Raw genomic sequence first — 15,742 nt, 5'->3', positions numbered from 1 at the left:
TTTGTTTGTTTTGGTTTTAATTTTTATCTTTTAAAGCAGAGCTAAAACTTTCCAAAAGGGGTGGAAATGGTGTCACAGTGAAAAAGATGTTCTAGGAAAATGCTTATCTTAATAAAAAGAACAGGCCACAACTGTGGCCTGTTGGTTAGGGATGTTGCAGTAATTACGCATCCTTTGTGTTTCACCTCTCAAACACGTTTTGCATAGATGGATATGAAGGAGCAGGCTTTAGAAAATGTGTGTGGGAAGATAATTTGTACATTAGATAAAAGGTCTGGAGTTTCAGCTGTTTTGTATATTTTGGCATGAGAGACTTGCCTGCACATAGTGTTTTTCACTCTGATGTCTGTCCATGGCCTTAATCTGCAAGAGCCTCCAGCACACTAAAATACTGAGTGACTTTGACAACTACCCTGTTTGTGGAAAGCCTATGTTGCACATTATTCTCACCTGTTGTGGAAAGGTAGTAGAGATGGCAGGGGAAAGGGTGCCTTAGAAAAGTGGCTGCTGAGGTAAGAAGTTACTCACAGCTGCATTCTGAAAGAGAAACATCCTTATCCCTTAAAAAACCCAAAACCTACAAAAGATTTTTAAAATATAAAGAATACCAGTTCTTTTAGACAATTATGCCTCCAGGAATTGCAGATCTCTAGGAAATTGTTTAATTTCTCAGGGAATTTTCCCAAGAGGTGAAAGGCTAATTATTTTACAAAGCATCTCTGGGTAAACTTTCCGATGTTTTCAATGTGGATTCAACTATGGGCCTTTGTAATTTAGTAGTATTCATGTTTATACACCTTTTTCTCATTGCCTTTTCTTTTAAAAACCTTTCCTATTGTATGTAAAAAAATATGAAAATTGAAAGCAAGAAATTATGTTGATATAATCTGCATGAAGAAAAAGGTAAACCTTTTTAAACTGATGTTTTCTTTAGAATTAAAATTTATTGTGGTATAAGCTTGTGTGCCTTTGTTATTACAGCTGGGTCAGTTTAAACTTGTTTCTGGCCTTGGGTTCCCTTCTTCCCTTTAACCTTTCTGTGCCTCAGAGCTTGCTCAGCCCATGGGAAGTCTGGTACAGAGGAGGGAGGACAACACTGGCAGTGTTTGGATATGTGTTCTGAGCATTTCTAGATGTCTCAGCTGTCCCCAGTTGTTCTCAATATACTTAGAAGGAGATGAGCTTCAATATGGTTTGCTAAATGCTAATGTTTTGGGGTTTTTTTCCTTTTTTTTTTTTTCCTGTTACTTTTCAAGAGGAAGGAAATTTTGTACCCTTCTGTTGGTGCTCCTTCAGCTCTTGAAGTGTTGGACTATTGATGACTGTGAGCAGTGCTTAGAAAAGTTTTAAACTACTAAGCAGTTGCTATGTCTAGCCATTTGGCTGGTGAGTTTAGCTTTTTCAAAATCCAAAATGAAAAGCTTGTCTTGATGTCTGGAAAGGAGCATCTTCTACAGCTTCTAAATAATACGCTGAGAGCTGCAACAGACTTAAAATGAAGGTTCATAACGTACAACAAGTTTTATTGTAAATAATGGCGGAATGTAAGATATATATTTCAGGCACATTACAGGTGAAGAAGCTGTCCCATCATAACATACCTAGCAGCTGAGAGACGTGCATCTAGTGCTCAGGTCTTCTGTAAAAGGGTACAAAAGAGTCATTGCTTGTATTTTTCCCCTGTGCTAAGGCAGGCGTTTTTGCAATGCATTTACAGTCTGAGGACTACTAGCTGGGGAAATAATGTAGATCAAACACAGAGCGTGTAGTCATCCTTGTCCTTAGGCCATTGGTTTGTCATGGTTTTGGTGAACAGCTGCTTTTTGTAATCAGATCTCAGTAAATTGTAATTTGTGACTGGCACGCTGAGAATGGATTAGCTTAAATGTCTTGATGGTGATGTGGTTAATCCCATGAGCTGATTCCTAGTACTTTATCATTCCTGCAGGCTTAATTTTGTTTTTTGGGGGATGGAGGAGGATTTTTTTGGTGCTTGGCACAGAGATTGTGGCCCTTCCTGTGTCTCTCTTTGCAATATTTGCTTCTTGCAATTAACTGAAAGTGTTATCTGTTCTGCCTAACACCTTGAACGCTGCCCTATTTTTGGTTATTGCTTTTTCTGTTGTCCCTCCATTCTTATCTTCAGTTTCCAGATTGTTCCGAGTCATGGCTGCTGCTTTCATATTTTTCCACTTTTCTTTGAAGATGTGCTGTTTATAAACATCAGTATTAATAGTAGGATCCGTACTATTGAGTTCTGCACAAGTTTTGATTTGCCCAGTCCAGGAACAGAAACTTTAGCGAAGGTAACTGTCCTGTGGGGCGACTTGGCTTGAAATGCTTCTGAGATACTGAACTCTTCAGCATCCTGATTATATCCCAGGCCAGGATGAAGCAGTGTCTCTGGAGACACCTCCTATGGTAGAAGCCAAAATCACAGTGCAGTGTGTGGATGCCTGGATTTTAGAAGACTAAGGCTCTCTAAAATCTTGCTTTGGGACTCTTGCTGCTATGTGTTATTTTAATGTATACTACAACATTTTATTCTTAAAAGAAACACATTTGTGGGTGTGAATGCTAACTAATTACATGAGATGCTTGTAACTAGGGATGAAAGAGTTATTGCAGTTTTCTAGTGACTGATTTTTCCCCACCGTTTTATGCTAAAACATTTTAAGACTTTATATAATACTTTGTATTATTATGATAATTGATACTATCATTGCTCTATATTTTATATACATACGTGTGTGTATATATGTATATGAATGTTAAAATGCTTGAATTTTAAGGGTGATGGGAGATGGCGCTAGAAATAATACCTGCACATTTCTTTCTCTGTTTCAGTGCAATTTACCTATACAAGTACACATCATAAAATAAGATTAAATGATTGTTTCTTGTGTTTAGGATTGGTTGTGGTGGTTTTACTTCTGCTTTCTTTTGCTTGCCTGCTCTTTAGTATTAAACTTGATGTTCTAGAAAATGGGAAAACAGCGCAACAAAAAGGGACGCTGGCGTCCATAGAAATAACGATATATATTGTCTCTTTTTGTAGCTGGGAGTGACTGAGTTTTCTTAGGACTTTAGTGACAGTTTAGCAAAAATAAATGTTGGCGAGCTTAAGGGATGATTTTCACTGAGTTGCAGCTTTCTCTTATCTTTTAAACATATTCCTCCTTTTGGTTCAGTTTGATAATCCATGACAAGGAAGTGGTTCTTGGAGGTGTTTTGCAGGACCAGGTTAGGGTATTTTTAATGAAAAATCAGGAGGGAACTCAAAACTTACCATCTGCAGTATGAGGTACTAGCATTTTAAATTAGTTTTTGGTTTGAACATCTGCTGGAGAAAACTTCGCCTTGTGGCAGATGATATATTCAAAAAGAATTTTAGAAGAGTTGCCATGATATTTGAAGTTTAATTTGACCAACCTTGCTATTCAGAAAAATTTTTGAGAACTCCAGGCGACAACTTACCTTTGTTTTTGTTGCTCTTTGAAATGAGAGCTTAAGATGATGATCCAAGATAAGTAATGAAGAATTACATTGTAAAATTAGATCATTAAAAGAGTGCAATAAAACACTGAAAAACCTTTTAAGAGTCGGCCATGAATTGAGTTTTTACTAGAATAATTGTGTTTGGGAGGTGATTTATTGGGAGTGATGTTGCGTTAGGCTTCAGAGAGGCTGATTTGCTACTTCTATCTCGTCTGAAGTTCAAGAAGTCCAATACCTACAATACTATGCATTTCAAACCAGATTCATTCCCACTGTGAGTCTTTGAGCATAAGTATTAGATCTTCTGTGGAAGGGGAAGAATATCCAGTGTTTCAGTAAATATAAAGGATTTTGCATCTTGGTTGGTTTTCTTAAAGATCAAGCCTAATTTTTGCCTTGTGAACAAGACTTTACCTACATCTTCATATAAGTCTGCCTTGGCTAAGTCTGGAACCCCATTCTGATCAGTAGGGAAGGAATGAAATGATGTAACTTTTCTGAACAGAGCAAATTGTAAAAATCCATCCAGAGCTGTTCTTACATGCCAGATAGTTCTTCCCAATTCTTTGTCTCATGTCCCTTTTGTTTCAGAGGGCCTTACTGCGTTTTGTAATATATAAATAGACCCATTTTATGAAACAGATGGTTTAAAAATAGGACTGTCTGAGAAGAAAGACAGAGCAGATGAATGCTTTTCTGCTGTAGGAGAAAATTATTGGAAATGTTTGATTCATTAAAAATCCACTTCCCTCACTATCTCTCCCAGTATTTTAAGGGAGAGCTTTGTCTCCTGCACCATACCAAGTGTCTTGCTTTCTGATTGTTTGTCAGCATTTCTTATGAGATGGAGAACTGCCTTCCTCATTAGTCCTTTCGGAGTAATTATAGGTATTGAAAGATTGAAGCTGGAGTTGACTGGATTCCAGTCTTGTTTGTTTGGTGTTTTGTGGAGACCAGTGGGAATGCTTATAGTGACCTGAATGGAATTCTTACCACAGTTGCTACTCTCCATCTCTCCTTGTTCCTTTGCCATCGAGGGGACAGCTCTGGCATCCTTAACTAATTTGTTTTTTTCTAAGGAGGTGGACCACACATCGGAAGTAGTGTGTCTGTAAAAATAAATAGAAAGAAAACAAAAACTACTCCTCTTGGTTATGCTGGTGTGAATTAAGATGATATTCCTTCTAAGGCAATTTCTGTACAGTGCCTTCTAATAAAGGGGTGGGAGACTTAGATTATTTTTCTGCCTTTTCCCATCTTTTCTTTTCCTTGAATCACAGATGCACAGAGGCAAGTAAAAGATCATTAATAAAACTCTGGCATAATCTGTTTAATGGAAAACAAGCTAATGCAGAATGGGAGAAGATGCCTGAAGAAATAGACTGTGTCCTTGTGCAGTATCTAACGTACACAACAGTACTAGGTGGGCAACTAACTTGGGTTTTTATACAAGTTTCCCCACAAGATTTCTACTATGCGCTTTTGGGAGTTAGAAGAGAAGTGCTGTTGAGCAGAATATTTGCTTTTATTAACATTACATTCTGTTGTACAGATGAGATGCCTGGAAAATGAGCTTATTAATTTTGCCATAATGCTGTCAAAAGACTTTGACATTTCTAAAGGTGTCACTCCGTAGGCAATAGAGGAAGTATTTTGATGACTGTAACTTTCTTCTTTAGCTTTCACTTACTAACTTCAGCTTTTCTTGAGAAAGCTGTTTTTAATTTACAAACTTAAGGCAAATCTCTGAACCTGAAAAAACAATAAATGTATTGAATCCCAGTAATATATCCTCTGTTAGAAACTGTAGTAAATTCTAGCATATTTAAAAAAAAAAAAAAGGAGGGGGGGGGGAACTATAGTGCATATGACCTACCCATCAAATTTTTAAGTAACCGGTTGTCTGTAATGACTCTTCTGATTTACGGATGTTTCAAGAGATACAGAAATGAAACATGAATTGGGACATTGTCAGGGAACAGCAAATAGCACTCTCTTGTTGCAGTTTTAAGCATGTAAGTATGTGTAAACAAGGACAAGATACTTGGTGCTGAGTTTATTAACCTCCCACTTGATGATTTGCCTTATCCTTTCCATTTCAATATTAGTTTTGATTTCCTTCAGTTATTGAATCAGGATTTTCTCCTCTTCTCGCTGCCTTAATGCATGCCTCCCAAATGGGATCTGCTTTTGCATGTACAGGCTATGAAGTACTTTCCCATTAATGTTATATATAAAAATGAGGTGTTTTTTGATGACCCAATATAAAAGATGATGATCTTTATGCTCTGTAAAAAAGGAAGGCAGCCTGTATACCTAAAACCAGTGTGTCAAGAAGTGTTTATTGCTGTCTTTCATTGTTAGTATTTTTCTGAGCAGCCATTTAGTGGATAGGGGATAGGGAAACACAGATCCACAGGAGTATAGCTTCTGCTTTGTGTTTTGTGCCTATAAGCTCCATTCTAACCACTCTGAGATATATCACCAGCTTGCCATAAGAAGATGTACATAAAAATAGAGCGCTTGTATTTATTTTCCCTGCTCTGTTTGGTCTCTGCCTCCGGAACTGGCCAACTCGGTGTCCCCAGCCATGCTGACTGCCTGATTGTCTCTTTGCTCTACCTACTTTGAGACTTTAAGCACAAAGTATGAGGCCCATAGGTCTCCCATGGGGAAGAGCATGTTCCAGTAAGGGAATAGAGAAACCTTTCTCCTTTCTTCCCCCAGTATTTCCCAGTAGTAGTATGTAAAAGAGCATGAAAGGTCTCTTTATGGAAGTTGGTGGGGAAAATTTTCTTCCAAATATTGCTGAATCTGAACCACGTCCTTAAGAGGATTTTGGGGGGAATAAGGAGGGAATGTGACATAAGTTAAAGTTGTATGAAGAAAATTTTTAGTATTCGGAGCCTGATTTTGAGTAACTGGGATGGGGTGTATATAGTTTCTCAAAGTCCAAGTTCTCCAGATGCAACAAAGTTAAGTCTGACTTGAATCTTGACTGTTAGAGGAACTCATTACTCACTAGAGGAACCATCTGAAGGTATCTGCATAGAAATGTGTGGGTACAAGCAAAAGAGGGGGTGGCAGGGGGAGAAACTTGAAATGTTCTGAAAATGCAGCTGCATCTGATTTGGAGCTATAGCCAATATTTATATGCACATTTAAGGCACAGCATCAGTGAGGCAGACATTTGAAGTGGCCTGGGAGTTTAAATATGCTTTCACATTTCCTGATTTTTCACATTTTTGTCCTGTTTCATCTCATCTGCAATAATAATATTAAAATACTACAATTATTTGCAAAATTATATGTATTTTTTTACCCTATTACTTTAATGTTATTATGTTTAAATCCCATTTTAATATTGTTTTTATCTGGGATAATTTAATATACCCTTCTGTGTGGTCTAATTTTCATTTACAGTGTCTATGTATCAATACTGCCTCCAGCATAATGTAATGTGAGTGCTAAATTAATTTGTTTTGAAAGTATTCAGACCTTGGGATAGAAAGTTAGAGAATAAGTTAAGAAGTGGGATGGGTAAAAGCACTGGCAAATGCAGCAAGGGCACCAAGTGTTTATATTTAGTCAGTGGTAGAGTTTGAACCTTATCTTAGGCAAAGTTTATCTCAGTGCATGTTTCTCTTTGCTTTGTTGCATTGTTCCAAGTTCTCTTACCTTTGAAGGAGAATGAGAACTTTGGAACGTAGCAACTTTTCCAGCAGTCTTGTTTGTACTTCTGAAGGGAGTTCCAGTCCTAACATCAGGATTTCCATATCAAGTCTGGGTGTATCTTAGTTCTTTCTTTTCCTTGTTTGTGCTATTTATTTCCTGCACTTGATCTAGGAAAATTTTAGGGATTTGCTCTAGTGCAGAAGTTCTAAATCAAATGTCTTTTTCTTCTTATATAATTATAAATTATCAGAAACAGCAGAATCATAGAAGTGCTTGCAGACAGGACATGGCATCCTCCCATCCTGTCCTAGCAAGCAAAATCTTCCGTGTCACAATTCAGGTTGTTGAATGTTTCTAAAGGCATTTCTAATAGGAGTTTCCTGTTTATTGGGCAGTTTGCTGCAGTTAGTTCTGTATGTATTACTGATTCATTCTATTAAGTTGTGAATTAACATCTACATTTTAAGTTTTGCTTGGTGAATTGTCAAAGAAAATGAGAACCAATACCAGATACTGAATTTAATACTGTGTTTAAATAAAGGCCCCTCAGAGTAGCGGGCTTGATGTCTCTGCACACTTTTCTGGGTAAATTCTCCCCAACTGCCTGAGTGAAAAAACTCCAGATTTTCCCCAGCACCAGCTACCAAAACTGTTTGCTCTTTTATATATTATGTTTTCACATGAAATAGGTATCTCAAGCAGATTTGAAATACAGAAGCAAAATCAGATCCAGGTATTCTTTTTTTCTGCTGCCTGAGGTGAACATGTAGGATGTCAGTGTGGCAAGTGCAGAATCATGTACTTCATGCTCTATTTAGCGGTTTACCCTCAAAAAAAAAAAAAAAAAAAAAAAAGGTGAACATAATATGCCGCTTGAAATTAAGTATACACTCTGTGAAGATCGGAGATACTGGAGGAGGGCAAGGAGGGCTGAGACAGGTAGTTAGCAGTGGGCATAATGCAGAGCAATTCTGGAATCTGGTGCCTGCTTTGTTATTTAAGTCTAGTGCACAGCAGGCTACAGTAGATATTTGCTTTTAATAACAGTTTATGATGAACTAAGTGTTGTAATGAAATTCTTGACAGGGATCCTACTTGTACATTAAATTCTTCGGCTTCCTTAATTTTGTTAGTACTGAACACAAGGAAAAAAAAATATCTGTTGAGGAGCAGCTTGGAAATTAATATGTGTGTCCTTTCTGGGATGATGTCCAGGACTAAAGTGTTTACCTCTGTATCTTTGCTTTGCCTGAGGCATCTATGTTTGTTTCAGGACTGGGAGCAGCCAGGGAGATGGGAGTGTGCATGCATGTTGGGTGGCAAAGGGAGGGATAAGATGCTAGAAGAATGCCAAAGCACTGAATGCTTTCACTGCTATTGGGATAATCATTTGGCCCTGGGTAAGAATATTTCAGACGAGCCTTGGAATATGTTCAGATCACAACCACTGTATTATTGCTATCTTTACGGGTACCTAGGAAAAAAAACCTCCACAGCTGGATGTTTTTCTCCTTCATGCTGAAGAGTAGAATAGCTAAGAAGCTTGCTGGGGAAAGAAGGGAGCATCTATCTGTTTGCAATTTACAGTACCACATAGATGGTGCTTTGTGTTCTGGCTCTGATGATGGATATGTTAAGTTTTGTCTTTCTCTCATGCATGCTGAGATGGAAGAAGGGAAAGCATCCATCACTGAAGGGGAACAATGTAAGCCAAAATAAAACTGAGGCAGAATATGAAAGCACTGTAATTAAAAATGCCTTGTTAATTCTCTCTCTTATTCTTATAGCATAAATAATTTCAGTACATTTGGCCTGTACATTAGTACATCCTGGAACCTAAATTGTCTTAAGCCTGTTGATATGTTGCACCACCTGTATCCCACAAACACACACACAGACACACACACACACAGAGCTGAAGAATGCTCCCCCCCCATTTGGAAAATTGGATGTATTTTTTTCCCTGATACATCACAATTGAAATTAATAGACTTACCCAGGATTTAATATGGTCTCCTAGCTTTAAAATGCAGTGGATATGATTTCTTTAAATTATTTTGGACCATTTACACTAACAAAGTGGATAAGCCAGCTTGTGGAATAAACTGACATGAGTGAAAACTGGCACAGTTGTTAAACACTGTACATTGTAATGGCATTTTGTAAGGTATTATTACTTCAGCTGCACAGTTATGGGAGCCTGCTGCATATTAGCAGACACTTTCCTCATAACCTCAAGCTATATGCACCGCGTTATTTTCCTCTTCAGACTATCTTCTTGGATTCTCCCAGACTACATATCACTTCTTTTCTTTTTTTTTTTTTTTTCTCTGCAGCAGTGCACGCTGTAGGCAATAGTGAGTGTAATACTTTCTGCATTGTTAGGCAATAAGCATTATCAGCAGCTGCAATATTCAGAATTAGTCTTTTCATTATTATTTGGCATCTGTAGTACCTACATGAATCTGTTCAGTCCTGTTTCTCCAGAAGGCAGCTGGGCGCTCTGACTGAGAGAATGCGACCATAAAGGTTTCCTGAAATTGTCACTGTACTCAGGAGTTCCACTCTTCATTGGAACTGCAGTTTTCACAGTGCAGTTCACCAAGCTATATAAATAAATGTGTTCTGCTTAAAGAAACTGGTATATCTTATAAGACATCTTCACATTTTATAATGGTGAAATGGGCACAGAGCAAGGTTCTTAAGGCTACACCACAGATAAATTGCTGAGCAAGAAGTATAATCCAGGTCTCATAACCCCAAGCTTCATCCTTGGTCTGCTAGCAAACAGATGTCTCTGAATTAAGTATGATACAGAAAATATATCAGCTGGTGTCCTGCAGTACAGAAAATGTCTTTTACAATGGTAAATAAACCCCAGGGTTTTCCTGAGGGTTGTGGACTTTTTTTTTTTTTCTTTTCTATGAAAGGTGTCTGTCATTTAAGCTTCACTTGATTTTTAAAAAATAGGTTGAAAAGGTTTTGTGGCTTTTACAAAAGGCCAGATAAACCATAATATTTTATGATTACAAATCTAAAGATGCTTTTGGTCAAGATTTATCTTCTGTGATACCCATAGTTTTGGTTTTATCTTTCTTAGCTTACTTGCCGCCTTTGGAAAATAAAGTAGCCATATACTAGCTAATGAAAGAAAGGAAGTAACTGTGTGGTTTCGTGTGGACTAAATGCATAGATCACAGGGTATACTGGTTTGCTAGTTTTTCCTACACTGGCATAGATATTGAATAACTTATATGGTGATCAATGAGATTTGAGATTTACATGCTAACATCAGTTTTAAGTGTGTGGCTTAAATTTGAGAATCATATGTGACGTGAAATTGTCAGAATTCTAGAAGAGTAATAACATTTTATTCTATGGGCTGTTGCTCTTATCAGGGTGGGTGGAGTGATGCTGAGACTACTTTTCTTACAGGTGAAAATTGTAGAAGAGGTAGAAGCAGTATGGTGTTGCATTTTTGGGAAGAAATGAGATTTCTCAAGAAGATTGTTGCATGGTACGCTTCCTGCAATGCTAGTGCCTTCCCCCGCTCCCTCCCCCCCCCCCCGAAACAAAACCAAAACCCAACAACCAGCACAACACAGCTGTGAGTTTCATCTTAAGGACACCAAAAAATTCTAGAAAATTTGTTTTTTTTTTGTCTTGTAGATGCACACACACACACAAATCTTGGGTATATTATGCTACAGTGTTTAATAATTCTCTTTGTTGACTTTCATTATGAAGTTGATTTCTCTGATCATGAAACTCTCAGCCTGTCATGTTGCCAGTTCTAACACAACTTGGCTGAAAGGTGCTACTCTTGTCAGTATCCTAGAGTTAGAAAAGTTTGTCTGGATTATCAATCCCATGAACTTCAGGTTCAGGAAACCATATAAGAGTTTGGAGGCATGTAGACAGCAAACACTAGTGGCAACAGAGCACTTGAAATGTCTATAGACTTCAGTCAAAGACCAGAAAAGCACAAAGATAAATGGTGTCAAGCTCAAGAATAATTATTTTCAGAAGTTTTGCTGTCAAACTCAAGGAGATCAGAGTTGTATCAGAACTGATTTATTTTACATAAAAATACTCATTTGTGTAACTTGAGGAAAGTTAGATAAATGCCATGTTTTCCTTGCTTTTTGAAGTCTTCATGAAAAACGTGACTTCAGTGGGAGCAAGATCACAATAATTTCTCCTTTATTACTGTTTTTCTCCTTCTCTACCATTTTAAGCTAAGTAATACTGTTTGTTCTGTCAGCAGTCTTAATAATGTATTATACTTTAAAAATTACTATTTTGGGAATCATGGTGGTTTTTGGCAAGAACTAAGTCCTGCTCTTGGACTATAAATCTGTGGTGGTTAGTTAAAAGGTTAAATTTACACTAACATGTCTTGTCACTCTGACCTAGATGGAGTTAAAGCAACTAAGGCAGGCAAATTCAGTGGCTTTAAATGAGCTATTATTAGTCAAATCCCTGCGAAACCAAATAAACCTTATGTCATTCTGTTTTACAATTTTCAACCAGAGAACTCTGGCTGACTGGTGACTTTACATGTTCTAATCTATGCTTTCCTGTCAGCAATATGTTTCCCATCCTGGCGCTCCAGTCTCTACATTTGTTCTTATTTTGGCCTAGTGGAGAATAAAGTGATACTGTAAATAGTATTTTACTATTTAAGTGGCTGTGAGCGTGTCGTGGTCTGATTATGTTGGATTTACCATGCCTATGAAGTAAGCCTGACAAACTCGGGATGAGTCAGATCTATGGCTTACGTGATTTGCGCGTGGGAGTATGTGTACGTGTGTGTGTACATCCATCGCTCTGCATGACTTGGAGCTTGTGTTCAGCAGGGCAGGAGCAATGCTGAAGCTTAAGGGAGTACTGGTACTGCTCCTTTTTTCTCTGCATATGATTTCTGAGTTGAACCAGTAACTATATTTGTGAAGACCTGGCTATTTCCCAGCCCAGCACATGAAGGAGTGTAGGAGCGGGTGTAGTGCTCCACACATAGAGCTGCTGCTCTGCAGTATGTCTGCGGGTGTCTGCCTGTTTGGGATGCATTTGTGTGGGCTGGTTCCATGGTCTCAGACAGTGACGGCTGTGACAAGCTCAAAGACATTGTTGACCTTTTGTTCATTCTGCTTTTTTCCTTAAAAACTCCTACATTTATTTTGTTTTGGTTTTACTTTACTCAATATTATGATTTGAAAAGTGTATAAATAAAATGCAGCTTTATAAGAAGGGTATTCCTATTTCTATCATTTTCCTTATGCCTAGATTTTGCTGAATAATTGCCATCTTTCCACATCCATTCTTTAGCCCAGCAAATAAGCTGGATCTAATAAGATCTCTTTCCTCATGTGACGACCTCTTCAGCATTAAAAGGGGAGGACAAGTAATAATATTAGCTAGCATACTTTATAAGGAGAAATGTTAGTTTTTGTAGGAGCACAAGTTTGCATATAGCAGCTGTTCTAACCATTCATCCTTGATTCATCCCTGAAAGTGGGATATATTTGCATAATGCAGGATTTTTTTAAAGAAGGGAAGAGGAGGGAGGATATTGTATCTTTTTTTTTTTTCTTAATAATTTTTTCCACTCTCCCTTTCAATTTTGGTACACTTACAGTTTTGACATGATTTTCTCTCCTGCTGCCAGAAAGCAACAACAGATAAAAAAAAAAAACCCAAAACACAACTGAAGTTGGGGGAAAAACCCCGTCTCTCTGGTTCTTCTGAGGCTTCTACTTCAGCACCACCATCAGCAGAAGTCACTTGAAGCAGCTTTCTTAACTCAGGTTGTGATGATCTCTGTGGAGCAGAAGCTAAGGCTGGCTGGGGGAGAGGTATGGAGCAGGTGTGGTCCTATCCCTCTCAGCGTCTTTTTTTTTTTTGCCTTGCAAGGTGAGCAGTGGTTGCCATTAGGTACTGTATAAAAATCCCAGGTGCCCAGGCAAGCTCTCAGCTGACTGGGTGAGGTGAGGCTGCTGCTGTGGCATGCTGCCTGAACAGTGCCGTACAGCTACAACAGAAGCGGGAAGTCTCAGCATGCAGACACGCCACGGTGTCTAGACAGGCTATGATTATTTCTTTGCTCAATTCAGTGTATAGCCAAATATCTTTCCAAATATACTAGACAGATGTGAAAGCAGTGCCCATATCTGTCTGACAGCGAAGGCTGTTAACGGCGTGTGCATTCTTCACACCCCCACCAGACTTAATCATACTGTTTGGTTGCACCAATGACTTCAGTACCATATTCTGACAGCAGTGGGAAATGCCACTCCAAGAGTTCATCGTTTAATCTAGTGAAGATTTCTGGAAAATGTCCCCTAGTATGTATCTGTATATATTTTTATCCATTTGCAGAAGGTTCTTTTCCCCTGCTCATTTAAATTAACATGCTTCTGGGCAAATAAAATATGCCATGACTGAATTCCCCTCTTGTGTGCCTGTGTTTGTCACTGATTGGGAAAAGCAGCTATTTGGAAAGTGAGTTTGTGTCTTGGTTTGCCTGGCCATTTTTGTGAAAGTTTTTGGTTTAGATTGAAACTGATCATCAGTTTCAGAAGTTGTTTTGAAAGGAAGGGATAGGAGACAGACGCGAGAGCACATCCACGGCAGCCTTTTTGCTTCAGCAAATGATGCTAAACCAAAGCAAAAGCAAACTAAAGCATATTACACGCCCCCCCCCCCCCCCCCCCCCCCAAAAAAAAATATTTTTTTTTTCAGGAAATTTGCTGATTTTGGTGGCTTAATTTACAATTTCCATAAGATTGGTTTGGTGTGGGCTGTGTAGGCTGGGTTAGCATAGCTTTAGCTTAACTAAGTGAATACTCAGGCTAATTTCTGGTGTTATCCTAAGTCCAGCATATACTGTATTGTGCCCCATGAGAGTGCTGCCACAGTCACAGGAACAGCAGGGTTGCCATGTCAAAAGGTATAAGGGAAGCAAGACATGAATCTGTAGAAATCCAAGATTTACAAGTTTGTTTCTCTGTGTGTGAGTCTTTTCCCTAAATCATTAAGGTGGGTTCAGACTCTTCTTTCTGGTTTCTATTCAGATTAGAGTAAAAATAAACTTGGTAAAGCTTTTATGTTGCTAAAATAGAATCTAAGATGTTTATGTAGAAATACAAATTGTGGAAGGAGTGGTTGAGGGGACAGTGGGTGTGTTGAAGTGCATAGAGAAAGCAGTAGTACTGTAAGGTTTGTTTAGAAGAATGGAGGTATACAGCTTTCTTTGTAATGTTTCAAAGGATAATAATTCAATTGCTCATTCTGGTGTAGTGAGTGCACACATACATCACTAGCACACTGCATCTTAGAGATGGGTTGCTTGTAGTTGTCTGTAGAACTTGCTGCATGGTAACAGCTGTAATTAATTACTTGACAGACTGAATGTCTCAGAGTACATGCATGGGTGGCGGGTAGTTGCGCTGAGGTATTCTCTGGTACACAGCAATATAAAAAGCAGAACTTGATCCTCCTCCAAGATTTAAATTTGTTCTTGCCTTTCTGAAAAGCAGGAGGCAAAGAAAAGGTGATGCAATGTCTTCTTGATATGAGCTTCACCTACCACCTTGGAGTATGAAATTCGTAGTGACCTTCCATCCTTTAGCTTCGATTGATCCCTATACCATGAAGAATGCTATCTAAATCTCTTGGCGACTTCTACAGCAGTTTGACATCACTGAACTTCATGGAGGGGTGTGTATGTGTGCATATGATATAAATTCTTAATTTAGAAGAAAATATGTAAATGATAAAAGTCTGAAGTATTTGGTGACAGGGAGCAGGGGGTTTATGAGAAATTTTGACGTGGTGAACATAAATCTAGATCTTCGTTGTCTAACCTGGAGAGTTCCTTTTGCTCATATGATGTTTCCTTGCCATAAAATGTTTTTATATAGTAGTGCTTATGCATTTGGAAAACTTCCTGAGACTTTCATAGGTCAGAAAAACACTGGAAAAAAATTCACAAGCACTTCCAGTCATCTAGTACAGGCACGTTATGGAAATGAGTATACAGAGTGGAATTACGGCTCCTTTTTGCCTCCTGTCTCTGATTAGGTTCAAGGGTGAACTGTTGATTGTTAGTGTATTTGTTCTGTGCCATAGACATTCTCAATCAAAGAAATGAATACTTAAATTGGATGGACTAGTATTTATTTATTTTTTTAACTTCTGAAGTGAAGTACCTTTTTGTTGAAGTGTTGAGAGCAGGAAACTGCTGTGTGATTCCTCTTGCTGTTTCCGGTAAAGACAGCACTCATTTGATTAGCAGTATCTTCTTCGATTCAAGAAAGAAAAAGCAAGATGATATTTTGAACGTTTATGTTGTCTTTTTTGTTCCTACAAAATAGGTTAATATCTTGAAGTTTTCATAATGATGCGTCTCTTTTTCTTAAAAATGTCTTTTGTATTGTTTTGAGACATCAGACGGTAACTTTGTTTTTCTCTTGAACTTGGTTTTATGGAAACATGAAAGAATACTGAAGTTTTGCCCACCTGAATTTTGTCATGGATTTCACTTGGGGACAGACTTCAGCTCACTTTT

The 15,742-nt window shown here is 38.1% G+C and overlaps 1 protein-coding gene across 5 annotated transcripts in view; it reads left to right on the top strand.

Moving 5' to 3' along the window:
• SEMA5A (semaphorin 5A) overlaps window positions 1–15,742 on the top strand; it is a 350,500-nt gene that overhangs the window by 72,227 nt on the left and 262,531 nt on the right. The window lies entirely within an intron of this gene.

This window comes from Falco peregrinus, chromosome 3 (assembly GCF_023634155.1).
Source record: "Falco peregrinus isolate bFalPer1 chromosome 3, bFalPer1.pri, whole genome shotgun sequence".
NCBI lineage: Eukaryota > Metazoa > Chordata > Aves > Falconiformes > Falconidae > Falco > Falco peregrinus.
Note: the sequence above shows the minus strand (reverse complement) of the source record. Positions and strands in the feature narration are given on the sequence as shown.